At 38.1% G+C, this 27,783-nt stretch overlaps 1 protein-coding gene across 3 annotated transcripts in view; it reads right to left on the bottom strand.

Annotated features, from left to right (window-relative positions):
• Positions 1–27,358, bottom strand: part of tnxbb (tenascin XBb) — a 79,386-nt gene extending 52,028 nt beyond the window's left edge. The window contains exons 1-2 of one of the 3 annotated variants that reach the window (XM_088090175.1): positions 26,970–27,358; positions 21,707–21,823 (exon numbers count right to left, since the gene is read on the bottom strand). The gene's annotated coding sequence lies outside the window, so the exon portion shown is untranslated. Of the gene's footprint in view, positions 1–5,478; positions 5,609–21,706; positions 21,824–26,969 lie in introns of those variants that run through there. The other 2 variants (XM_088090173.1, XM_088090174.1) reach the window with 2 other exon arrangements.
• Positions 27,359–27,783: the final 425 nt, after the last annotated feature.

Genomic DNA, 27,783 nt, shown 5'->3' with positions numbered 1-27,783 from the left:
CTGCTCCAGTTTAGCGAGACAGTTTATTTTATTTATTTACTTTTTTTTAAGGTCTTACATAGCACCAGAAAGGAAGGGCAGGTTCCCCTGAATCACATGATGTATAAAACTTGATACTGACTGTTAAAATTAGGACAGAATTGGCAATAATATAAAGCCATTTCCAGGCGTTTCTTTTCTATGGAGGCCTTAGAGTGTCGAATCCAAACTCTTTAATAACAACACGGCCCTTTGTGGGTTTTTCCATAAATACTGTTCGTGTTTGACATGAAATGCGGCAACATCTCAAACTGCTGCCTGCGGTCTGCAGGGAAAAGATAAATATGACCACAGTCGGCGTCAGAAAGATTTCCCCTGACGTTTCCTCCAGCACACGTCCAGTAGCTGAGAGAATCCACAAATATGAGTCAAACCCTAAATGATCTAACCAGCGTCTCCCCCGAGAGATTTACAACCAAAGCTGGTTAATGCTTCTGCTGTGTGTCCTTCGTCCAGCTCAAATCCACTTTCTGCAGCAGCAGGTTTGAATGTTGAAACCAGCTGGTCCCCGAGTTGGACCCGAGTCCACAACAGAAGCATCACGTCAGCCGCTCCACACGTGATGAGCGATTTATTCAGAACGTGCTCAGATTAATAAATACATGATTTACATGGGAGTCTGTAATAGTAATTTTGTAAACGTAATATTTTTGTTTAATATTATGCAAATATTCTATCGCTCATTAGTGCTCAGTTTAATAACCAAAACGTTTTAGAATAAAGTCTCTGAATTTTTAAAATTTTTTTAAATGATACATTTTTAATGGTTTGTCTGTAACGATTTCCAGGGTGCAAAACTTTAAATCAATCATTCAAATTAAGGTTTTGTTTATCACCAAAAACTTCCACATCTTGTGCATGGTGACAGTTTAAAGGAAAACCTTGCCTTTAAAAAAATAATTAGGGCCTGAGCCCTGACTGCAGTCAGGGGAAGGAATTATAAAAAATTAAAATAATAATATATATATATATATATATATATATATATATATATATATATATATATATATATATATATATATATATATATATATATATATATATATATATATATATATATATAATAGTATTAATAATTATTATAATCATCATCATCACTAATTTATCTATGTCCTGATGTTTGCTGAATGAATGATGAATTCCTGCTCCCTCTGCTTAGGTTAGCAGAAAATTAAATAACCTGCAAATCAACAACAAAAAAAAAAAACAGGTGGGAAAGTTAAGAAAAAAAAAACAAGTAATGACTGAAGGAAACTTCTTAAAAATTCAAAAATTTTGCTACATAATTCTGAATAAGTAATGTTGATAACTGTAACAATAGTTTTCAGCACATTTGTCCCAACCTTTTTTTTTTTTTTTTTTTAAAAAAACAACTTTCTAAATCTACTAATTTCTTACCATATTTGGGATATTTCTTGCCTATTTGCTCATTCTTTTCTTCACTATGTTTTGGGAAAGAAATCAAACCAATCTGCTCTGGGTCCAAGCTTTTACTGTTTTTGAAAGGCGTCTGAACTCAGTGCAGGAAAACTAATGTGGATCCAGGCTTCAAAGGGTTGAGGTAAAGCTACACACTTAATGAAACATGCAATCGTACCTTAAAACAACTCAATGGACACAAACACCTGTGTCCTGGAAGAAAGTCCGGTGTTTGTTTGACCCAAAAACTTGAAATTTTGAGCATTTTTTTGTTTTAATTTGGATGATTATAGCTTAAAGCTCATAAAAGCTAGAATAGCTTTTAATTAAATATTCTAATATTTTGAAATATTTTTATTTATTTATTTTTTTTTACATTTCCCCAGCTTTAGGCCATAATTATCACATAATTAAAACTAAAAAAATGTTTTAAACATTTTTGTTAAATCTAAATTTTTACTTTCTTGAATAACTGATGGAAATACTGAACTTTTTCATTATATTCTATTTTTTTTTAGATGCACCTGTGTGAGGGTTATATACAAACTACTGACTTTTATACAGAGTGCATGCTTGTCCAGTCATATTTAAAAACATACAAAAATACTCAGCTTCTTATGACCTGCAATACTTTTTTCTCTTAAAAATTATCTGCTGGACACAAGAGGTCTCCTCCTGCAGATGCTCGTCACATGTGAACCTGACTCACATGGAGCGTCTCTGTTCCTAATTTAACTTGACCCGACACAAAGAGTTCAGCTCGGCATCTGCGCTTTAATGCACACCTTTGTCTAGACTGCAGCCTGTTACTGAGCCGTCTCCATTGACTTCAGTGGGAACAATTAGCTTGTAAATACCTGCCGGTGACAGCTGCTGCAGCTGCTGCGCTCAGAAAACACAGGAGGGCAATAGAAACTCCCTCAATGCACCATAAAGACTGCACACCTTCACTTTCCTCTCGCTGCTGCTGGGTTTCATTCCTGCTGTTCACACCGAGCTGCAGCTGCCAAAATAAACTCCTCCTGAGCAGAGCGCTCAAACACAAACTTGGCACTCGACACACAAACTTGGCTCTGGTTAATGCTGCGATAAGACTGTAAGTAGTGATACCAGGAGGCACTCAGATGGGAGGATAAAGTTGTGCACTTTTACTAATTATCAATAGTTTGTGTTTGTAGAAGTTTAACTGCAGTTAATTTTTTGGCACTTAAACAATAAAATTAATTTCTAACTTGAATTAAAAACGTCTTGCACAGGAAAACTGAACCTGCTTTGCCTGGGGGCCACTTTTGCAAAATGACAGAAGGACAGCGGCCAATTAATAAACAAACATAATTAATATTTATCCGATAAAATGAGGCAAATTCAGTCGCAGCAGCCCTGCACAGACGCCAACCTAATCTCTGGAAAAAAAGTTTCCATTAAACATTTCTGCAAACCACAAATATGATACATTTGCACATTATTATGATGTTTTATGTTTTAACGACGCCGTGGTTAATGTGTGATTATATTTAGACACAAAAAAAACCCCACATGGTTAAGATTCTCAGGCCACGTTTAGAAGTCTTTTCTTTGTGTTTTTCAAAAACATCCTCGTGTACATGGATCCTTTAAAAACAACCGAAAACACCGTAGTATGCATGCCACACCAGTAGATGGTGGTGTAACTTTGTAATGACACAACAATGAAGAACACCATGCGCGACGTGCAGACATGACGTCACCGTTCTCATCTGTGCATTGCCAGTTTACACCGTGACAGAAAGGTTGACGTTTTTCAAAAGTTTGCATTTTCAGGCCCCCAAAAAGCTGCTGCTGTGTGAACGACAGGCCAAACCACAACTACATTTTAATGTTTCATGTAAAAACATTTGCCATGTAAACGACCTCTCAGTCATCCAGGTCGTGGTAGTTTTACGTGCTAAATCGTAGGAAACCGGACTCACTTGAGTTGCTTGAAGCTGTTTCACTTTTAATTTGAAGGTCTTCTTCAGTTTTTTTCAGTTCAGAACTGAAGAAGCATTTTAAACTAATAAAAAAATTAATTTCTTCATGAAACTCAAGCAAATCCAGTTGCCAACAATATAGCATCTAAAATCACTTGGTTATGGTGAGGAAAAGATCATGTTTTGGTTCAAAATATCCAGATTTGGGTGCACAATTCCAGCTGGAAACGCAGTAATGTTTGAAAAGAAAAAAAAAGTGGTATTGTCCATGCTGCAAAAACAGCGATGGATCACTAAAAAACCACAAACAGCCACTGGAAACACACTGTTAACCCACCATAAAACAGCTGGTTTTGTTGGGTGTTGGTCTTAAACAAAAGTTTGTGCATTGCGCAATCAACGATTTACGTGTTTAGCGCAGGATGTAATATGTCACATAACGTAGCTATGTCAAGGAAGTAGGTACATAAAGTTAAAAAAAAGTCAACTGCAAAGGCTGCTACCTTTTAAACACAGACTGTAAAAACAAGAGTTGAAGGAACTTCTTGCACTTCATCCTCTCCACAGGCAGAGGTCGCTGCTCACAGAACGGACGAATTACAGCAAACAGTTCAATGAGCCACTAAAGAAAAACTGCAACTAAAAAAAACACTGGAGCACATGATTCGCTATATTTAATGAGGTGCAAACGACATATGTTACGCCGTATGCTGCGTCATCATCAGAGTCAAATTTTTAACAGAAATGTGTGCTGCAGCATTTCCCTGTGGGTGCAGTCCTTGTGAAGTGGCCCACTGAACTGTTTTCTGTGGAGCATATTTTAAGAATAAGACATTTTTAATTAAGCCTATATGCTTATTTTTGACCCTGGGAATGGTATTAGTACACCTTGCCCCCCAAAAACCTAATTAAAAGGTCCACTTTCTATCTTTTCTGCAACTTTTCTCTCAATAAGAACAAACTGAAGGAGGTAACTGGTTGAAAAAAGCTAGCTGGAAGACCTTGAATTAAGATTTTTTGATCAAAATCATTTTAGTTTTTATTGCAGGTGGATAGCGTGTTACAATGCTTTGATTTGCTAGTACTGACATAATGATTGACAGCCGTTACACGCCTTCGTTAACGAGACTCAGTGACGCACTCACTGAAGTCTGAACATCCAGACGGAGACTTTCACAGGTCGGGGTCACATGAAATCATTTGGAAAAGAAAAAGCAGCTCTGTCACTCACAGGGTTTGTGGTTTTCACATAAATTTGCATTATCTCCATCCCAGCTGCTGCAACTGTCATTAAAAATGCAGCACATTTCAACACGTGCATGCATTTAATCTGACGTGCAACCACCTGACACCAGAACATCCTCATCTCAACTTTCATTCGTCATTTACCCCTAAAAAACCTGCAGAAACAAGTCACAATGTGCCAAAGTGGTGATTTCACTTGTTTCCAATAAAAATTCTCTTGTTTTTGCATCTTTTTCTTGATATTTCTACAACAATCTGTCTTGTTTCTGTTTTGATTGATACTGATCAGGCTGAAATAAACTCATCCCACCTGCAGACTGTTGATTATACAAGAAAAATAAACAACATTATGGCATTACACAAGAACATTCATAGTTTATGACTCATCGTACAAAATGCAAAATCACTTGCAGTCACAAAAGTCGTGCGAAAGTTGGAGGTGAGAAGTGCATTTTCTGTGCAGATAAAATAAATGCATTTAAAACCTTTTTGTTAAATTATTCAGAATACTGATTTATTTTTTGCACATTATCATTATATTATCATTTCCTTAAACCCCAGGCTGCTTGCTTTTGTCTAATTTTAGCAATTAAAAAAAAAATCCAGCATCATATCAAAAACCGTCAGAACTGAGAAGCTGGAAAAAGGAAATATTTATCAATTAATAATAAAAATTCTGCAGATTCCTTTTTTGTGCCTTATTGTTTCAGCTTGAACTGATTCATTTACAAATTAAATTAAAAATTGCATGCACAAACTTTCATTTCAAAATCTCTTGAATGACTTTGAATGAGAGGAGTTTGGAGAGTGTGAAGCAGCATCTTACCTGCTGTGAGCTGATGACTTTCTCTCTCAGTGACGCTCTCATTGACTGACCAGCGGGAGCAGGAGGACGGGGCAATGGACAGAAAGAGAGAGGAGGAGGAGGAGAAAAAAGAGAAAGAGAGAGGGGAGGAGAGCTGTAAAATTTTCTCATACTTGAAGAATTTTTCCTCCTCTCTCTCCTCCTCCTCCTCCTCGTCTTCTCTTTCTCTCTGATGTAATTCTGTGTGCTTTACAGGTCCCTGCTGGGCGGAGGATCTGCGATGGAAAACATCTGAATTTTTAGATGTTTTTAAGGGAACTTGGGGAACTAAAAAAAATCTTCAATGTGTTTTGAAGCGGCCTCTGTCCCCTGATGGACTCTTGGTGACGTTAGAGACTCTCTCTCGCTCTCTCTGGCTGACTTTTGTTTGTTGCATCGCTCACATGTTGATGCTGACAAACCTGCTCTCCATTCAGAGTCAGTGAAGCAGCTCCAGAGCCTGACGTCGCACACAAGACACTTGGCTGCGGTCACTCTTGTTTTGTTCGGGGAGAGGATGTGCAGCTAAATCTCGGGATGCTTGTAATTCTGCTGTGACAGAGTGTCTGGGGGATTTTTGATTTCACTGATTAGAGCTCAACAAGTATCAAAACCACAAGATGCACAAAGACGTCTTAAGATCCGAATTTCAGAAAAAAAATCATCATTTTTCTGATAAATGAAAAATACATTCTGCAAACAATTCACCTCACATGGGTGGTTAACTCTTTAAAAGCTGAGAAAAATGGCTTGATTTCTTCCAAAAACAGGGGAGGAAGGCAACGATTAACTAAAGAGGAAATGAACTAAAATTTAGCAAGGAATTATTATTAATAATATAATAATATAATAATAATATATTATTATATATTAATACTAAATATTATATTAATAATTTAATATTATCATTAAATTTGTAAAAGAAATCCAAAAAAACCCTGAAAATTAAAAAACAAAAACAAAAAGACGATAAAAAAAGCAAAACCAAAAATAACAAGAAGGAAATAACAGAAAAGTTGCATAACAATTATGAGTGATGTAATTTTGCTTAAGTCTTATCACTTTTGAATGCTTTTTTTTGCCTTTATAAAGCATTTTAAATTGCCTCACATGCAGGGCCGCCCATAAGGGGGTAAAAAGACGAAGCTTTCGGGGGTCCAGCCACTACGGGAGCCCATGGAGCTCATGGCAGAATCATGTTCATCCTAAATGATAACCAGATTAACCAGTGTTTTTTTTTTATTTTGTATAATTTTTTGTCATTGAGAAAAAAACCAGATATTTCTGTGGGCGGGCGTGCTCACATGTTCTTGAAATCTGCTCTATACTGTAAATATTTTCCAGCCAAAGTTTTGAAGTGTGATGCTCCACCACTGTGAAAATTTATATCATCAGCTCGGGGAGTAGTGTTAAAGTGACACCAGAGAGAGATATTTTATTATTATTTTACTGCACAGAGCAGCGAAATGTTAAACATCTGTCGGCATCGGGCATCGTGCGGACATTAATCTTCACGTTTTGCCTCTCTGACATCACAGGAAGCTTTTTGTTATCCGCATTCAGCTGTGATTCACAGAAGAAAAGCGTGTGCACACGAGAGTCTGCACAAATCTGTTTAACACATTCACAGGACGCAGACCTTCTTCAGGGAGACAAGTCAGGAAACAACCAGCAGGAGACTTTCTGCTTTATCTCTGCTGAAACTTGTACTTTTATTTCTTGCAGGTGGTGCAAATATTTTATAAATAATATTCAAATATCTTGCACAAGTGAAAACATATGAATCTTATTGTTTTTTGTCAAATGTTAAGGAACTCGCCGCAACGTCATCAACAAACATCAGTTGATTAACTGACCGCAGGCCTACAATATCTCCTCTGAGCTTCAGATGTTCATTTTGAGTTTTGAGGATGTTCTGTAATTTTTGGGCTGAAGCCAATCAGGTTTATGAACCATCAACTTTAACACCCGACCTTAAACTCTGACTGACCTCTGCCACCTCAAACTCCTCCGTCTGTGTTTGCGTGACTCATTTTGTCAACAACTTATTTTCCGTGATTGCATTTTGCTCCAAATTTTACATCCAAACTGCACAAAAGAGTTGATTCTTACTATTATTTCTACTTATCTGACAGGTTTTCACTGGTCCATGTGTCTGTCACACACTGTTGTCTTTACCCTGCAGTTTCAGGCTCACTAATCAGGGGCCGAAGGCCAATCAACTTTACTATCAAGTTTACTACGTGGCCCTGAAGCCTGACGGACCTCCAGAGAGCACTAACACTCACGGCTCCCCTGGGCTGCTCTCTGACAGTAGCTGGCATGTCACGCTGCATACTTCACTCACTGAGCGCCGTTTTTCCTATTTTTACACCTGGCTGCTTTAGAAACTTTCATTATCTCTAAGTGGATTAGGAAAATTGAAAAATTGGATACTTTGGGCAACATGGAGGCAAAGATTATTACACAATGAAATTTAGTACCAAGAAGGTTTTCACTTACAAGGGATCTGCCTTGGTTTTTAGGGCAAAGATTAAACATAGAAGAAAAGTACTTGGAGGAAATAAAAAAAAAAAGGGCGAAGGGATGCAACACTCAATAACAGAAATATAGAAAAGAGAAGGTACAATGAAAATATGACAAAGATACTTTAAAAAGTAAAATAACATGCAAAAATATGTCGCTGAACTATATACTGCAGGATGTGAAAAAAAACAAAGCTGTCAAATATGTCTTAATATAACTTTAAGTATAATCTAAGTTTTTGGTGAAGAACTTCAAAAGAAAAGTCCAAAAAGTCAGCATTAAAAATGTTGAAAAAAGTCACACTACAGAATGTCACAAAATGCACAGATGCGGTAAAAATGGTCAAAAACGACATCGTTCCAGATGCCGATAAAACTTATGGTACAGCATTTAGAAGAAGTTTATAGTGTAGAAATTCAAAAGAACAGTCCAAAAAGTCAACATCTAAAAAGCTGAAAAAACGCTAACTATAGTGGGGTTAGGGTTAGGAATTCATTGTTCTAAATGTCAAAAAAAGTGATATAAGCTTTCAGAAAATGTGCAAACGCGGACTAAATGAGCAGAGAGTACGCACAGAAGGCTCGGTCCATTTCCGTATGTAACCGTGAGCAAAAAATGAGCCATAAGACTCTGAATCATAAATTTGTTGTGAATATCGTATACAGCTCCTTTGATTTAATTGCAAAGTTTTATTGAGAATATTAAAATAAAATCCCTCCAGCTTTGATAACATCTGAGGAACATCTGTAGCCGGACAGCTTCACGTGCGGACCACAGGGAGAGCAGCTGAAGGGGATTCACATGAAGAAAACTTTCCAAAAACGTTTCAATAAACAGTAACCAATCAGATGCATATTGATTGATATCAGCTCAGTGGATGATGGAGGGAGGATGAGAGGGAGCGTGCATGTTAGTTTTCTTTATTTCTTTCTTTTAATTGCTTATTTTACTATTTTAATTTACTGCATGAATGACAATTAACACTTTGAAACCTGCATCGTCATCAGTTTTCTTGCATCTTCCCCAAGCATTTAAACCTTTGAAACATTGAGCAGATTTGTGTGCTTTCATGCAAAAACATGGAAAAAAGGTAATATTCAACTTTGCATGAAATGCCTCACAAATTGCCAAAATAAATAAATGAAATTGTAAAAGGTGACATAAAAATTACATTAAAAATGAGCTAATAGAGAGAGACAATCATCAGAAAGTTTTCAAATAACTAAGGAAAAATACAAAAAAACTATCTTTATAATTATTATAACTATTAGAAATTATTGTTATTTATTTATTTATATATTATTATTATTATTATTATTATTATTATTATTATTATTATTATTAATATATTTATTTATATTTATTTTATAGATTATTTTCTAAATTGTTTGGCTAATTTCGGGTAATTTTCTTGTAACTTATTAATAATTTCTCCCTAATTTTTTGGTATTTTTTTTAAGTTGCTTATTGCCTGAAAACCAAGCCAATTTCAGGTTTCAAGGGGTTAAAGCAATTATTGAATTCATTAATTAATAAAGCCACTCTCCTGTCACCTTTCCATGTGAATCGCAGCAGTTTTGACACTACAGAGATTTGTGCCTCTGGAAGGATTTTCTCCTTTGCCCTTTCGGAGAGTAGTGAGCTAATCACTTTAACTACTAACTTTAACTACCGAGCTCAAAAGCTTTTTAGTCTGACCCCGCAGACTCATCAACAGGTCTTTCACGGTCTCTCAGGGAGCCCTGAAATGACCGAAATGCCTCCGAAACCAGGACCACATGCATCATGAAGCGAAGGCTAATTGCACCATATGCGTTTTGAAGCGAGCCAAGTGGAGTCTGTGGGAGCGTAAAGCAGAGCAGAAAATAACGAGAGCGTGGACGTTGTAAAGCTGGAAAATGCTGATTGAAGCTGACGCGTACGTCTTGATTGTTCTGTCAATAACTCACTGACAGATGTAGTTTGTGTGTGCGACCAGGAACAGCCACTTCCAATGTGGGTCATTTGTTGTTTTTTTCCACTGTGGTTTCAGTCAGTTTTTGACCCACAAATGACCACGAACCTGTCTGGTTTAACTCAAACTGCAAACGTGGATTTCTGCATTACAAGCATCCAGATTTCTTTAATGGTAATTAAATGGCCACTGTGGCACAATCACTGACATCTACCTGATCAGTGTGACAAGAAACTGAATTTATAATAAAGACAGTTGTATGTAATCATACCCTGGTCTGTCTTCCAAAACAGTGATAAACCTTAACAAGAGTTTTTTTTTTATATATATAATTATTTAGGTTTTTCTTCTATAATTTTTCTCTTTGAACTTACTGTATCCCCATTTTTCCTTTTTAAAAAATGCTAGTTTAGATCATTTCATAAACACACATTACAAAAATTATTGGCAAAAACCAACAGTATGAAGGAAATGAATATGTGTTGTAGTCCTGCTCATATTTCTGATCAGGGCTTTTGTCATGTTTGAAAAAAAATTGAATTTTTGTCATTGTCAATTAGTAAAACAAACAAGATAAAATTCATAAAAGTTTGTTAACCTGCATGAAATGGCAGCTAGTTAATGGTATTTTAGTTAAGACAATCCCAGATTGAGACCATTACTTTTTATACCTCTACACAGGTGATAGCCATGGCTGGAGGTATTTTGTTTTTGGGTTGCCCGTCCCTTTTTTGTGAATGGGATATCTCAAAAATTCTTTCTTTATATACAGCGATGAATTGATTAGCTTTTGGTGGTCAAAGGTCACTGTGACCTTGTCTGTCTCATTTTTGAGAACGCAATATCTCAAAAACACCTGGAGGGATTTTTTCTTAAATTTGGCACAAACGTCCAAGCGGACTCAGCAATGAACTGGTGGTCAAAGGTCAAAGTCAATGTGATCCTGGATCCGTCTCACTATTGTGAACGTGATATCAAGAACACCTTCACATAATTTCTTTGAATTTGGCAAAAAAAAAAAAAAAAAATCAATTTGGACTAAACAATGACCTGATAAGATTTTGGTGGTCAAAGGTCACTGTGCCCTCAGCTGTCTCATTTTTGTGAATATATTATCTCTAGAAAATCTTTCAAATTTGGCACAAACGTCCACTTGGTTTTAATAATAAAGTAATTAGAATTTTGTGATCAAAGGTCAGCATTACCGTGACCTTGCAGCTGTGTCATTTCTGTAAATGTGATTTCTTAGGAACACCTTGAGGTAATTTCTGTGAATTTAGCACAAATGTCCACTTCGACTCAATAATTAAATCTTTAGAATTTGGTGGTCAAATTGCTGAAACCTAACTTACGTAACTTTACACGAAGTACATAACTATATGTTAACTTTGCAATAGGGCGATGGTATTCGTAGAGTGGTATTTCATAAGACATCAGACAAACAGTTTAAACAAACTACTCTTTGCACTCCTGGTTAGATGCTTAACTGCATTGTTGTCTCAGCTGTCTCAAAAAAATAAAAAAGGTAATCTAAGTGCACCTTACATTGTCCATGGACAAGGTTAACAGGATTTTTACTTGTGGAAAAATCGATTTCGTTAGCTTTCCCTGACATTTAAATTTAATATGGCATTAAGCAAAACACATCAAGTTGGATTAAAAGAAAACATCTTGCAGCGCTAAAGTGCAAAGCCGAGAGACAAATTACATGACGTTTCCAACCCATGAGCAACCTTTCAAACTCAAAGCTAATTATCGTGCTGTCATATTTTACATTTTTAGCACGAAATTCTCCAGACCTCCTTTGCTTCCTCTGTCCAACACACAGATGTTAAACCTGTGGGCTAAGTATTTTTAGGAGAGCAATATCATTACTTTTTCCCCTTCTCCTCATCACCACTAAATGACTCTGTTCTCTGTTTCTACAGCTTGTTTAAACCTGATCCCCGGAGTCCTATTAAAGGAGTCAAACTCCTTCAAAGCGGTCAGATGTGATGACTTTGACGGAGAGCAACGAGATGAAGGGATGAAGACAAAGAGGAAGGAAAATATCTGTTAGTCTCGTTTCATTTTGAGCCAAAAGCGCAGACCTCTCTGCTCCTGACAAATGCTTCGTGAGTGTGAGCATTCAGCCAAATTTACCTGTCAAGACTTCATGTGCATGGACTGTACGAGTGTGTGCTGTTCAAACTCATTATAAACAGCTCCTTTCCGTAAGCTGTGGGTCATAAATAAAACGGACTATCGCATTCCCGCGTGTCACTTTATGTGCAGGTGAGAGGTTTCAGTATTTGTCAGCCGTCGCTTGTCAGCCTCATTTACTCTTAAAGAAACTGTACAGGCCACACTCCATTAGAGTTTTTAGTCGACTGAAACATACTGGAAGAAAAGAGAAGACCAGAAAAGACAAATGTGCACCAAGATACAGTAAAAGTACACTCACAAAATGTGAGCAGACACAATAAACGTAGACAGCTTGAATGCTTTTTAAATGTTTGTCTACGTCAGACAATGCAGCCAATTTGACTTTTTTTTTTTTTTAGCATCACAACCTACACAAAATGACTTGTTTCTCAATCTGGATTTGATCCATTTTGTCCAATTACTTTTCAAATATCTACCAGAGCCACGGGACTCGTGCTGCCTTCATGTGCTCCGTGGAAATATTGTCGGAAGTCGGAATTACGAGTGAGATATTGGGAAATTTCGATGATACCTGAGTTTCCGAGTTGTGATGCTTGGTCGAAGAAAAATGGTGGAGAGAAAGAAACAGTGTCAATAACTGATGGTCAAAAACTATACGTAGGTAAGTCTGTCCGAATCATTGAATATGATATCTCAAAAACGCCTCAAGGGTATTCCTTCAAATTTGGCCCAAACGTACACTTGGTCTCAACAATGAACAACTTAGATTTGTTCTTAGATTTTGACCGTGTTTCTGTCTTATTTTTTAAAAAACACAATATCTCATGGACAACTTGAGTAAATTGGGCACAAACGTCCACTTGGACTCAACCATGAACTAGTAAGAATTTTTTGGTTAAAAGTTAAGGGTCACTGTGACCTTACACCTGTCTCATTCTTGTGAACGCAAACTTTTACCTCAAGGAAAATTTGGCACAAACGTCCACTTGGCCTCAATGATGGAGATTTTGGAGGTCAACAGTCAAGGTCACTCTTTTACCCAGCGTTGCCTCATTCTCGTGAACACAAAATCTCAATAAGGCTTTGGGGGATTTCTTTCAAATTTGGCACAAACATTCACTTGAACTCAATAATGAACTTATTAGATTTTGGTGGGCAGAGGTCAGTCTCACTTTTGTGAACACAATATCTCGAAAACACCTTGTGGGGATAGCATCAAATTTGGCATAAACATTCACTTAGACTCAAGATTGAACTTTAACATTTCTTGGTTTAAGGTCAAAGGTATCAGTGAAGTCACAAAACATGTTTTTGGCCATAACGTCAGAATTCAAATATAATAGAAAATTTCACACAAATGTCTAAAAGAATAAAAATAATGACATGATGAAGATTTATATCCAAAAGGCCAATTCTCTGTGACATTTTTGACCATTACTAAATGTCATATCTAAGGAACAGAAGGGGAGACATTTGGTCAGATACTGAATCGGTTACACTAATTTTGTGTGTCCGCCTTGATTAAAAATGTGTGTCAACTATCCACAGACATGAATGTAAACTCTAAACTGTTGCATTGAGACAAACAACCACATTAAAATTAATTTGCAACCCAACTGTAATGGTGCATGTCACCAAACGCCAGACCAGTCTTTAAGTATATCTGAAAAAAAAGTTGAGGGAATCAGTGTGGAAGTGAAACGAGTCACGTGAGGAGGTGAAGTCATTATGACAACACAGGAAATAGGTCATCAAGAGAGGAGGCTGAGCCAAGTCATTAGAGGCAGAAAAGGAGAGGGGATGACTGTACGAGAAAAATGGATCAAAGAGCCGGGAGGAACCAAAATAAAAGAGCATGAGAGGAAAAAAGTCATTAGAAGAGGAAAGTTAAGGCTCATAAAGTCTTAATGTCTTGGCGAAATGCTGGATAACGTGCCTGGAGTTCCTCTGAGCATCCATCCTGCATTCAGCTGCTCTGCAGAAACTACATCGACTCTTTATATTTCATTTTTTCTGATCCCTTCTTTTGTCAGTCTTCCATCAAAGGTAACTGAATTATGTTCTTATACTGGAAGCATTGGGCTTCCTGCAGCAATATTCGCTGAAGTTTCTCTTATATTTTCTCTTAATTTTCTGCACCAAACGCTCTTAACCGCCCAAATTTCTCACAAAGTAAGACGTCTCTGAACGTCCCGTTATCCTCCGAGGAGCCGACTCACATTCTCCACTTCACTACTGATGTGCTAAACTCCACCTCTGCGGCCATGTGCACAACTTCACACTGAGCTGGACTGATGGAGAGTCATTCCTTCCAACGAGCGCTGACAGATTTATCAGAGCTCTCTAAACAAAATGAGGCAGAGAGTCAGTTTTGGACCAAAAATTTGCCTTTAAAGGCCAAAAACCATTTTCGCATTATGTATCTCTATTCTCTCCTCCTGAAACTGGTTTCTGGCAGGTTTGAAGAAGTGGCAGGTGAGTCTGTGTATCACAGAGGCCGAACATGTAAAAGGCCAAAAGTAGAGTGTGCAGTTGACCTGCTTCTTGATGCGTTTAGTCACGGCACAGATTCGACTGTCTGCACAGGATAAAATTTGCCTTTTGTCTGAATCCAATGTTTTTCTTCCAATCCATGGCAGGCCAAAGGCCAGAGCAGTTTGTGGATTTAAACGTTTTCGTCAGGCGAAACATTTTATTCTTTTGGGCAGACAGCAGAGATCCGTGAGAATACCTCTGAAGGTGCAACACGCTGCTGGATAAGTGATGAAAAACTAGAAGTGATGCGTCTGGGTTGCGCCAGTAAAGTTGAAATTACATTTACATTCATGTCTGTGAAATCAGCAGTTTCAAGATGAGTGTCACCAATTTAGTATCATTATGATGTCATAATGAAGTTGACCTTTGACCTTCTGGGTATAAAATGCCATTATGTTATCATTTATTCTGTTTTACATTTGTGTGAAATTTTGTCATAATTTGCAAATTAATTCTTGAGTTATGGCAAAAACCTTATTTTGTGAGGTTACAGTGACCTCTGACCATTAATTCTAAACAGTTCATCGTGGAGTCCAACTGGAGGTTTGTGCCAAATTCTAAGAAATTCCCTTAAGGTGTCTTGAGATATGGCAAGGTCAATGTGACCTTGAACTTTGACCACCAAATTCTGAACAGTTCATCACTGAGTCCAAGAAAATGTCTGTATGAAATCTGAGAAATTCCTTGAAGGTGTTCCTGAGATATCACGCTCATGAGAATGAGATGGAAAAGGTCCCACAGTGACCTTGATCTTTTACCCCCAACAACAAATCAGTTCATTTATATACATATCGGTCCAAGTTAACGTTTGTGCCAAATTTGATGAAATTCCCTCAAGATACCCTTGAGATATCACATTCGAGAATGAGACAGATGCAAGGTCACACTGACCTTGACCTTTGACGTATGACCACCAAAGTCTAATCAGTTCATTCTTGAGTCCAAGTGGATGTTTCTACAAAATATGAAGAAATTCCCTTAAGGCGTTCTTAAGAATCGGATGAAAGAAGGTCACAATGACCTTTGACCACGAAAATTGAATCAGTTCACTGTTAAGTGGCCAATTAGACATTAGTGCCAAATTTGAAAAAAAAAAAAAATCCCTCAAAGTTATCTTGAGATATTGCTTTCATGAGAAGAGAGCTGCGAGAAAACAGTAACCTTGACCTTTGACACCACAATCTAATCAGTTCAGTGAGCGTTTGTGCCAAATTAAAAAGAAATCCCTCATGATGTTCTTGAGATATCATGTTCAAGAAAATGAGACAGACCAGATTACAACAACCTTGATCTTTGACCTATGGCCACTAGCATCTAATCAGTTCATTGTTCAACCCAATGGGACATTTGTGCCAAATTTAAATAAACTTCCTTAAGGCTTTCTTAATATATATCACATTCAGGACAACCCAAAAATATGCGTCTGACAAATGATGAAAAATAGTGAAAATATGGTGCATTGTGTATTTTTAAAATACACAATGCAATTTTACTCAATTCGGTCTTTTTTTATTATGCAGCCTTTAGATCCAATTATAAACTTTTCTGAATGCAGAACTGTGTCGACTACATCAGAATAAATTCACCTAAAACTGTCCCCGACTCTCCGTGGACGCCGACTGGTTTGAGTTGAAGTCAGTTTTTAGTGCCGTGTTAGCAGGTGGCCTGCTCCTCCACACAGACCTGCAATCACAGTGGTTTTCGGGGTTCATATGAAACTGAAAAGCCGCTCTGTGGTCGGCGGTTGAGTGTGTGAGCTATCGTTTCCCCACTTCCCGTGTGTGCGCCACAGTCCCCGCCGTGTGTTTCTAACCACCAGCGGTTAAAATGACTCGCATTCTTTTCTCACTTCAGCCACAAAACCACATCTGAGCAGCAGCGCATCAAGAACATGCAGTGTGTGAACGAGTGTTTGTGTGAGCGTGACTTCTTACAACACACCCACAGTTTCCTCTGTGTGTGTGTGTGTGTGTGTGTGTGTGTGTGTGTGTGTGTGTGTGAGAGAGAGAGAGAGAGAGAGGCTCAATGAATTTTGAACAGGAAACGTTGCATTTACACTGAGGAGGCCACCAGTATCTATCGATCAACATTTTAAAGGGATCATGTATTGTTTTATGATGGTGCACGTCAGTTTTAATTAGAAATACAGCAAAATAAGGGAAATTTAAATATTTTTGGGAAGTTAAGACTTGATGTACAGAACTGAACTCCTACTTCAGCATCCAGAAAAACAATAATATCCTTGAAGTGAGACAGGGTGTCACAATGCCTTTATTTCGTCATGCCCTTTATGTGTTTTTTTTAAACTCATGCAGGTTTGAATGTTACTCTCTTTCACTTCACTTATTAAAGACCTCATTTAAAACCTTATTGACTTAGAGAATGCAGGACTTTGAGGTTTATGAAAGGTATTTTAAACCTAAAAGACACATTTTTTCATTAACAGGGCATTCGTTTAATACTTAATGCACCAGTTTAGAGTGAAGATAGTACAACATTATGAATTCATTTACCTGCAAGGCCAAAAAAGACTTCTCTCAAAATATGTTTCAAATGTCTCACTAGTGACAAAATAAACTAATACTCAAGTCTTAGTCACTACAAGGGTTTAGTGAGGGTCCATGTTTTCAATTACAATTAAGTTTTAGTGAAAAAGTTTTGGAAAAATATCACAATTAAGCGAGCGGTGAACACCAGACTCCACCCTATAAGCACACTTGTACACCTAACATACATCGCTACCATTTCGCGTCAGATTTCGTCAAGGTGGATTCTTACAAATTGAGCGCATGCGGCAGGTGCCGTCCAACCATCCACTGGTGTATAACAACACCGTGCCCCGTTCTGTCTGGCCACGTTATCATCTGATGCCATTAGGTGGCGTCCAATGCGAAAGGTGCACGTGGCATTGCACAATTACGCCGGAAGCACTGACAGAGCGGAGCTATTTGACGAGTTTCGAGTGAGAACGAACTGGTGCAACATGACCTCTTAATCCAGAATTATAGAAGAACCTTACTTGTTGTCATCTTTTTCATAAAAACTTTACTTTAGATACAAGCACATAAAAACACCCGCCATGCACGCAGATGCACATGGACACGTGCAACACAGCTGCAAGGAAAGCTCGAGGTTACGGTTAAAGATAAAATGTGCTGGTCTACAACAGGAAGTACACTGGTGACCTGTTTGTTGGTTGCATTCTTACTTCCTGCCTTGATTCATCTGCACTATTTCCTGCGGAAATCTTTGCTGAACCGTTCAATGTGAGTGTAATTCAAACCGTGCTGATGCAGCCACAGATACATATTTACTGTGAACACTCACACACAGACATGACATGCATCTGTCTGTGTGAGTACACAAAGGTCCTTGTTTTTTTTTCCCAGCTGCTGTGAAATACGACGGCCCAGACCGAGAATCTATTAGAGCCGAGGGGATCCAGCTCGCCCCCTGTTCTCCGTACCACTCCAACACAAAGTGACTGCAGCATTACCTCAGGAGGGATCAGGTTTTCATTAGCGCGGGCAGCTCATGTACAACAGGCCCGTCCGGACCCGTCTGTCTGTCTGGCTGCTCGCCTGCTCTCTCCTCCGCCGAACGTTACACAGAAAAAAGACGCAAAGGGAAAACCAGCCCGCAGAAACACACATAGGTCATGTGCTCGACCTGCCAAAGCCTCTCTGACCTAATGGTGCGTTACCATGGTGACTGACACAGCGAGGGTCCAACTCTGATTTTAAAGGACACAAGACGACGTTTGTTAATCTTTGTAACCAGATGACCAAGTTGCAGAGCTGCTCATGAACACAAATCCTACACTGAGCTGCTGATTCTGATACCTGAGGTATAATTTATGTTTAAAATATGCTCAAAATGTGGAGCATGTCAACACGGTGTTATAGATAACTGCAAACCGTGACCGTTTGCACGTTTGCACGCACTGGGGCGGTTTGTCGTCGAATGCGATGATGAGTCAGCACCTCCGTGTGTGAGGCCGTGCTCCCTGCGAGGATCGTGAGGTCTCGTCCATGACTGACGGTAAGACGGAGCGTGAGATTGATGCAGTTTTAGCAGTGATGTGGGTGTTTTACTGGACAGTCATGGTGAAGACAGAGCTGCGCCAAAGCTTTTGATTTCCAGTCGACTGACATTACAATCCCTAACCTCACTCGTGAACTTTGGGTAGCGCCTTAAAGATGGGATCTTATATACAAGTGGCTTCTACCGTAAGGTGAGTCAGCCCGATCTCACTCTAACTCGTCAAATACTTGCTCTGTCAGCGCTTTTGCCACACGAGCATGACGCCAAATTACTATACCAGAGACATTATGTTTTTATTTTCTTTTTTTTTAGTTTCACACCCCAAAAGATTACCACTCTGTCAGCGCCGAAGGTTACTGACAGAGTGGTAACCATGTGACGAGTTGCTTTTTTGCCTAAAATTATTCTAAATTGCCAAAAGATTTGAGTTTGAATGTTTGTCTGCAAAAAAGAAAGAAAAAAAGGCTGCAAGAACTTTTTTTAAAACACCAACATGTGAACTCTGTCATCATGTGTGCTGTTTATATTTTCTAAATTCTTGCGGCGTGTTGTAATGTTGGTGTGAACGGAGCGCACAGCTGACCGTCACGTCCTCCAGGTGGTGACGGCGAGAAGCTCCAGCGCTCCTGTTAACGGGTCAACTGTCGCCCGACCGTAAAACTGACAGTTTGACAACAACAGTGAGGAGTCATGTGTCAGCTTTATGGGTCGTGCACTGCTTTAACATCCTTCCAAAATAAACACAGCACACAGCTCGCTGAAACCAACACAACGGACACACACACACGTGTGACGGCTGCAGCTCAAACGACAAACACACAGAAATTTTTTCTCCCTCTCATTTTTCTCTCCAGGATTGCTGTCATGTCCAAAGAAAAGAAAAACAGACATCGTAATATATTTTTATGTCTCCAAGCCTGTGATAGTCGTGGCGTTATGTTTTGAGGTCATCCGTCTTAAACTGAATCATGATATCTTAAGAAGGTTTGAGGGAATTTCTTCAAATTTGGCACAAACGTTTACTTGGACTTAACAATGAACTCAATAAAATTTGATGGCCAAATGTCTAGTTTTTTTTTTGCTTGTTTTTGGTATAAAATGTGACGTCATGTTGTCTAAAAAACATATTGTATAATAGCATCTGCAAGCTTCAATATCTGTTTAAGGCGGCATACACAACATGACATACATTTGATTTGTAACACTTATTACAGGCAAGGCAGCGTACAACACATTAAAAAAAGTCTCAAAAGGCACTAAATTAAATAACATTGATATTAATGAAAGGCCTTAATAGTTTTAATAGTCTTAAAATCAATCTTAAAAAGTCTTAAAAATGAAAAGACATGGAAAGCTGGATTTCATTTTTTTTTACTTTCACTTTAAAATTTTTTTATTCATTATTTTTCAAATACTATAAAAGCCTAAAATGGTCCCATAACCTTATTTATAGATGTCCGCTATTTTTTTGTGTGTTTTTCTTTCCCTAAATTTTAGTTATTGTAAAATTAAAATGAATAAAATTCAATTATAAATCTAATTCCAAGTGGCATTCAAAAAGTCTTTTTAAGTCTTAAATCTATTTTGCCCTTTTAACCTAAAAGCAAATTGTGCTGATGAAGACTGTGATGTGGTTGAAAGCTCTGGAAAGGTTCACTTTGAGTCAAGATTATTTAGCCGGCTAAAATTCAGCACCACAAGGCTCAAACGTGGCCCTCAGACTGTTCGGGTGAACCTAATAAAGTGGACATTTTTACGTTCATTTTATAACCTCTTGTTTTTTTTATCTGTTTCAGTTGTTCAATCCAAATTGACGCTTTGAAAGAATAAAATAATTCAATTTGGAGCGTTTTAAGGTTCATGTAATTTAAGTGAAAGCATCAGATATGAGCTCAAATATTTTGGGTTTTACAAGCCTATACAGGAATCCTACACTTGGCGTCCGAACACACCACAGATACACACTCTGCGGTGCGTGACTTTGACACCGGCCAACACACACTCGGTGAGAGATGATGGGCACATGTTGGCCACACAGAGAGCCGCTTGACCGCTGAACCACCACTGACTCACAGTTTCCAGCTTCAGCAGCGAGCGGACGGCTGAACTGACCCACATCCTCACCTCCACACACACACACACACACACACACACACACACACACACACACACACACACACACACACACACACACACACACCGCTCTGGCAGGTGGAGGAATAAATGGAATAAATGTTAGTTGGTGAAGGCACGGCCGCACACAGGTGACATCAGTGACGCAGAGTGTCCGAGCTTTCCTGTTAATCTCAAGTCATAATGAAGCCAGCTGCTGTTTCGGAGATCCGCGCTGACGGAGATCTGCGCTGCTAAACAGTTAAATTACATATGGATATATTCTTTGATACGCATATAACACAGAACTTATTGACTTATAGACCCCATGCATTTCTATCATATTTGATACATCAGGTATTTATGTAGGTAAGTACTTTACAAGGAAAAGTCTTTTTAGAAACAAGTACATATTTTTTTCATTGCAATTGGAAGACTTTATCTGGTTTTGCATTTTTTCCCCAAAAGAACCTTTTTTTTTATTTTTTATTTTAACGCCTTTTGAATGCATTTTGTCAAAACAAAAGTCTAATTTCATATATTTGTTGATATTTTGTTGTTGATATTTTTAAATTCAATAGCTTTTTTTTTTTTTTTTTAATTGTGCTTAACCTGTACATACAGCATTTTTTTTAAAAAACCTTTTATTATTTTATCATCACAGTCATAAAATCTGTATCTGACAGTACTTTTTTTGGAGCTGTTGTCTTTGTTTTAGTAGTTAACTCTCGCGGCCCTGAAAACTCTGGTTTGTCCATCTCTCACAGAGACGGAGCGAGACTGGAAGAACATCAAGAAACAGCGCAGCTATCGTCCCTCTGAGAGACGGAGGCAAAGAGAGCGAGGTGGGGGCAGATTTTACAAGACACACACACAAAAAAAATGTCTGCCTACCTTTTTTCTTTTCTTCCTCCTCGCCATCATTCCTTCGCCATATGGGGCTCCTAATCTTCATCTCATAAAAGACGGAGGGTTAAAAACCTGAGCGGCCACAGGTGGAAGACACGACCTCTGAAAGACAACAGAGAGGGAGAAAATTTACCAAAACAGAGCAGAAAATGTGGAGAAGAGTTTCATTAATGTAATCAGAAGACGGTAGCAGACTGAAAGTCATATGTGAGTTCAGCCGCCTGCAGCCAATCAGAAAAACCTCCTCACACATACAGAGGACAAAAAGCAGAAGTTTGGGGAACCAGTCCAGTCGCCAGAAGAAAATGTCGGCATTGTACGTTTCTGCAAACCACTTTAATTCACATTTGCAGGTGTTTTATCAACATTTCAAAGTGATTTGTGCAAAACTTAAGCTATATTTTCTAAATTTTGATAAAACACAACTGCGAGATGACTGTGTTTCCATTGAGTGATGTTATGCGATGGATGTTTAAAACATTATGCATTGAACACACTGCATGCGTGAGCAGCACGTGATGGAAACCTCGCTGAGCTACAGCGTGTGTCACACTCGTGGTGTTCACACTGGCAGCGGTTTTGCTGTGACGCTTCTGCAGAGCTGCCTGCTGCTTTGAGCTCTGCATATCAATATTTATGAGCGCATATTCCAATCATTTATGAAGTCATGCTCCTGCATTGTCAACAAAATGATCCTGCAAATATTTCACAATAAAATTCCTGGTGTCAACAACTAATAGGATTCTTTCAAAAGAGGACTTTTATTATGAAATGGATGCAGGAAGCTCTGAATAAAACAGATATATTTTAATTTCCTCATCTCTGTGACATATAACGACATTGAAAGTGTATAAATGGTGGTATAGAGTCAATATAATTATGAAAATACCATTTTTTCATCTTTCTGCGGACAAATGCACACGAAACACGGAAAACAATCAGTGAGCCTTTTTTTCAAAAACTCCCCAAAACAAAACAAAAAACAGGTTCTGTTGCTCAGGCGCTGCTCAAGCAGGCAGTGTGTTAGCAGTTTTATTTCTATTGCAGCCACCACACTAGCCGTCATTATTTCTAATCCAAGGCCACGTAGGCATATTATGGATCCATAATGGAAAGGCGAGCCTTTTATACGTGGGAGCGGCCACGTAAGAGGGATTTTTTGGAGCTGATAGTCCACAATTTCATAGAGGTATTGTGGATTCAAAAACTTTCTCAGAGTTATGTGATGCAATAACAGCTCTTGTAGCTCCTGCTGCATCATGAGGGAGCCAGTTCCTTCTGACAAGCACATAGACATAACATCATGTGACCTAGAAAAGACAAAGTGTTTCCATTGTAATTTGGTGTAAAATGGCTGTTTTGATTCCCGTGAAACACCATCTCATGCAAAAAACTTTTTTGCAATAAATGGCAGTTTTTTTTCAACGCAGTTAAATTGGCTTGATTTGTGATCAGTGCACTCGTGAAAAAAAGCAAACAATTTTAACCTCCTTATTTCCAAGTGAGCAGTATTTGTGCACAGAATCAGCACAGTAACAGCTCTTCCCGTGTGTCCCAGCTGTCTGACACTGCAAATGAATTATTTCCCGGACGGACAAAGGCTAAATGTTTCTCAGCGATGTGACACTGGCCTGCAGAGCGGGACGCCGGCCAGTGACGGGGGCAGCCTTTGTTTTGGCTGAGTAACGCTCTGGGAAAAGACTTCCCGTGGGCCGACGCGGGGATGCTTGTGAAGTTACTCATATGTCACCGAAACACAGACTTTTGTTGGGGGTCAGCAGAGTGAAGAGGTTCTCAGCCCCCGTGTGATTTTTAGCATTTTTTGCATGTTGTGTAGTCGTCCTGCAGCCAATAATGCTAGTATTTAAATCAGATGGCACTGAAATTATGTAATTTTAATAATTCTTACTCTGCATGCAGATCTCAATGTGAAGCACTCGGACAAGAGTAGTATCTGAAAAAATCTAATCTTCCATCACAAAAACTTATACTTGAATTTATGTATTTATTATTATTATTATTATTATTATTATTGTTATTATTATTATTTTGCATGCTGTAGTTTATATTACATAATATGATGGTCAAATGTTCAATTCAGTTCCACTCAAAACTTTTTTAAGGACTCGGCTCACAGAGAGGTCCATTGGTATTTTATTCCCAGTGTTTCATACAAACATTAGTCACCTTCTTGAGTGTATGAAAACATGTAAGATAATGGAGCAAATGACACATCAAAATTTCAGATGTAGCAGCGGATCAGCCGCCCAGAAACCGAGTCGCTGTCCGTTCCCAGGAGGCTGAACGCAGCCATTGTGACGGTGAAGAGGAGGACGAGGATTTTCCTCGGTGGAATTCAAACTATTCGATTACAAAAGGAGCAAAGGAATCCGAATTATGTCGAGAGTCACGCAGAGTGGGAAACAGAGGAGCGGGAGATGTTATGCAAATACGAAAAAAAAGAAGTAAGTGATGCAATCATCACGGGTGTATTTTTTATCTGACGGAAGCAGAAAGACGAGAGATAACGCCGTTTAGTTTTGAAAACCATACGAGTTGTTTCCACTTGTTTTAAGGTTCTCACATTTTCATGGACGAAATTTAAAATATGTAACATGAATTTGATGAATTTCATTTTTTCCTGCCCCATTGAATCAGTGTTTTTCTGATTCAAACTCTGCTCAAACATAATTCAGGAGATACATGGAGAGAGAGACAAAACGCTGGAAGAAATCTTAAAAAATTAAGTGAATGTAAAGAAAATGTTTTAACACATTGAGGGATTTAAGAAGTATGTTACATCGACAGCTACAGAAAATAAATTTGCCGTCATGTTAGATTACATGTAAGGTTATAAACGAAGGTTTTCCCAAGACTGTGGGCACCCTAAAAGATGGAATTAGACAAAATGTTTGTGGCAATTAAAACCTCACAAATTCAAATTTAGGAATATTTAATGATTTTTAAGGCCTGATAGTTAAAAAACTAAATGTAAAACATTTGAAGACTTTTCAAGGAGCTGCCAGACGCTGACAGAGCTCCAGCTGAAACAGACTTTGCAAAGTGATTCAAAATTAAAATGATGAAAATAAAGAGGGCTAACACCAAAAAAAAACATCTGTAAAAACTGCAAAAATATAACCTGAAATCAGTGAAAATGGAAAACAATTATAAAGTCATTTTCTTAAAACCTTTTTTCCTCATCATGATTCTTTCCTCACAGCGGCGGCAGATCAGAAAATGGTGATATGAGCTGTTTTTAATGTGCAGACTTTGTCATCCTGTCGTTAAGTTTGGACCTGATGCAGAACTTTAAAAAAGACGGCATCATCTCAACATGTAAAGTAAAAGACAAAAAAAGTGAAAAGTACATGTGCCTTCACAGCACGGCGCTCTGTGGTGAGTCTGATGAAAGCGGACGTCCTAAACGGCTCCGGTCTGAGATCCAGACGTGAAACACAGCCTGTCATCTGAGCCCGAACTCGTTAAAAGACACGACAGGACTCGTGTTTGTACGAGCCAACATGGAGCCGCTCCACATCAACAGCTCCTGAAGAGGCACATCTGTAATGTGAGTTTGTTTTATCACCGGGGGATTCGGTGACTAAATATTTGAGTTTAAGTGCTGCTGGAAGGACACGGAGCAGCAGTGATGTCATGCAGGTCCAGCAGGCCGCTTTCCAGACGCATCACCATCACCTTCATCGCCGCCGCCGCCGCCGCTGGACCGAACTCTCTGATCTGCAGATTAAATCGCCTACACACTCCGTCCTCCGAGTCTGTCTCCTCTGTGAGACAGTCTGCTGATCGCTGCAGGGATTTTTATCAGGTTGTCCTCCAGGACTTTAAGGTCAAAGGTCAGAGATTAGGGATGAGTCCACTGGCAAAATTTGAAATACAGGAGGAAGATTTGCAAAAAGGAAAAAGACTTAAGCGTCTGTTTGTAGCCAAATCCCACGGCCATGTGCACTTTTATGCACAGTTAAGTTTTAAACTGAGCGACAGGGAGAAAGTTTGAAGAGTTTGACATTTTTGGAAATATGTCCAATTTCTTGCCAAGAACACGATTTAAAGCTTCTGTATGCAGTGATGTGATGTACTGCGTGCAGTGCTTTTAGCACTGCAGTATTTTTATTTTCCTTCAAGTATAATGTGTGCTCCCCATAACCAGCATTTATTTGTACTTTTACTTTTGATACTTAACCCTTTGAAACCTGAGCAATTTGGTTTGATTTCTTTAAAAATAATGGGGAGAAGGCAATAAGCAACTTAACAAAAACGGCCTGGAAACTAGCAAGAAATTGGTAAAAACAAGTTTAAAAAAAACAACACAAATAGGAGTTTTTTAAAAAAAGCTCAAAAAAAAGTTCAGAAAAATGAAAAAAAAAAACATCTACTGAGAATTATGTTTCATATAGTTTACTAAAAATGTGCTCAGCTGAGATCTGGTATTTTATTACTGATGGTTGAAACTGAATAAATTTTATTTTTTTATAAATTTAGAGGAAGAAATGCTGATTTGTCGTACGTGTCGTTTGGCTGCCATTTGAATGTAGAACTGCGCATTTTTTAAATTTAGTAACATAAAAACGGTGATGATTTAGCACATATGGACGATGCACAAAGATTAAGTTGTTTATTCATAAATGATTAAATTATATTGTTATCTGGAAAAAAAAGTCTTGCAAATGAAAAAAAAACTCTTAATCAAAATAAACTGCAAGTTTGTAAAACTTGTAAAATCTATTTTTCACTGTACAATTTATTTTATGAATCTATTTAAAAAAAACCGGAAGATGCTTTGTATCATGATGGTGTCTTTTATGGGCTAAACTGGCCACCACCCTTTGATACTCGTCCAATTGCTTTGATTTTGTTTCAAAAACGTGGGGAGAAGGCAATAAGCAACTTAACAAAAATGGCCCAAAAATTAGCAAGAAATAAGTAAAAAAGGTACTAGAAAATTATTTCAAAATAAGCAAAAAACATGAAAAGTAAAAAAACAAAAGCAAACAAAAAATGACATGTATATTTTTTTCTAACATAATATTAAGTATGAAATTATATTAATTATATATAGTTTTCTGGTAATTTTTCCTTTTTTTTTTAATCCCCTCCATGTTTTTTCCCAACTAATTTTGAGGTCATTCTGGTGTCACCTTTTACTAATTCCTTGAAATTTGTGGGTCATTTCTTGCCAGTTTGCTCAGGTTACAAACACTTGTGAAGCTTGTGAAAGGTGACTCACCTGTACCTGCTGATCTGTCCCTCTGTCTCCAGTAAAGTCTTGTCCTCGCGGCTGGCATGGATGTATTCACAGAACTGGATCCAGCGCTGAACATGGGGCCCTGTTTATTCCTCTCAGAGTTGCTCAGTTGCACATGAAGCCAAAATGGTTCAGTCGATGCAGGTCGACCACAAAGTGCTGAAAAACACCAAAAAGTCCAAACTTGTAGAAAAATATTTCTGCACACTTTGATCTGTGCAGATTGACTTCATCCTGAGCTTTCAGTGTGTCAGAGCTTCATCAGAGCAACAAACACCGAAGAGAAACCGCTCTCAGTCTGATCACCGGCAGCACGCAGCACACCTGTGCACAAACATGGTGGCAGAAGCTCCGCCTCCTGGGAGTTGTAGTTTTATAAGTACTGTGAGGCCAACAAATGGAAGCCATGTTTGAGCGTCCGACATGAGACGTTCAATGACCATCAGACTTTGAAAACCCAACAATAGTTTCTGTTTTTAAAGTTTCTGGCCATGATAAAAAGAACCATTTGGGAGATTTTTATTTGAGGAAGCCTGTGGGTTTGGCAGGCTTGTTTTCCTAAAAGATCAACAAAATTTTAGAAAAAGAAAAAAAAAACCCACCAAATTTTTAATTTTTTTTTTTTTTAAATGAAAAACATTATTTCCTAAAATTAGAAAATATATATATATCCAAATTCAGTTTTTTAAGAGTCTGTCTTTTTTTTTATAACAGAGGTCTGGACTAAGTCCCTAATGTACTCAAAACAATGTCGTTTTCAATCAGTAAAGATTTTTTTTTAGAGAAAATGAAGATC

The sequence above is a fragment of the Plectropomus leopardus genome, chromosome 17, assembly GCF_026936395.1.
Source record: "Plectropomus leopardus strain MGB_pleo_1.0 chromosome 17, ASM2693639v1, whole genome shotgun sequence".
Taxonomy (NCBI): domain Eukaryota; kingdom Metazoa; phylum Chordata; class Actinopteri; order Perciformes; family Serranidae; genus Plectropomus; species Plectropomus leopardus.
The sequence above is the reverse complement of the archived record's forward strand: the minus strand, read 5'-3'. Positions and strand labels throughout refer to the sequence as shown.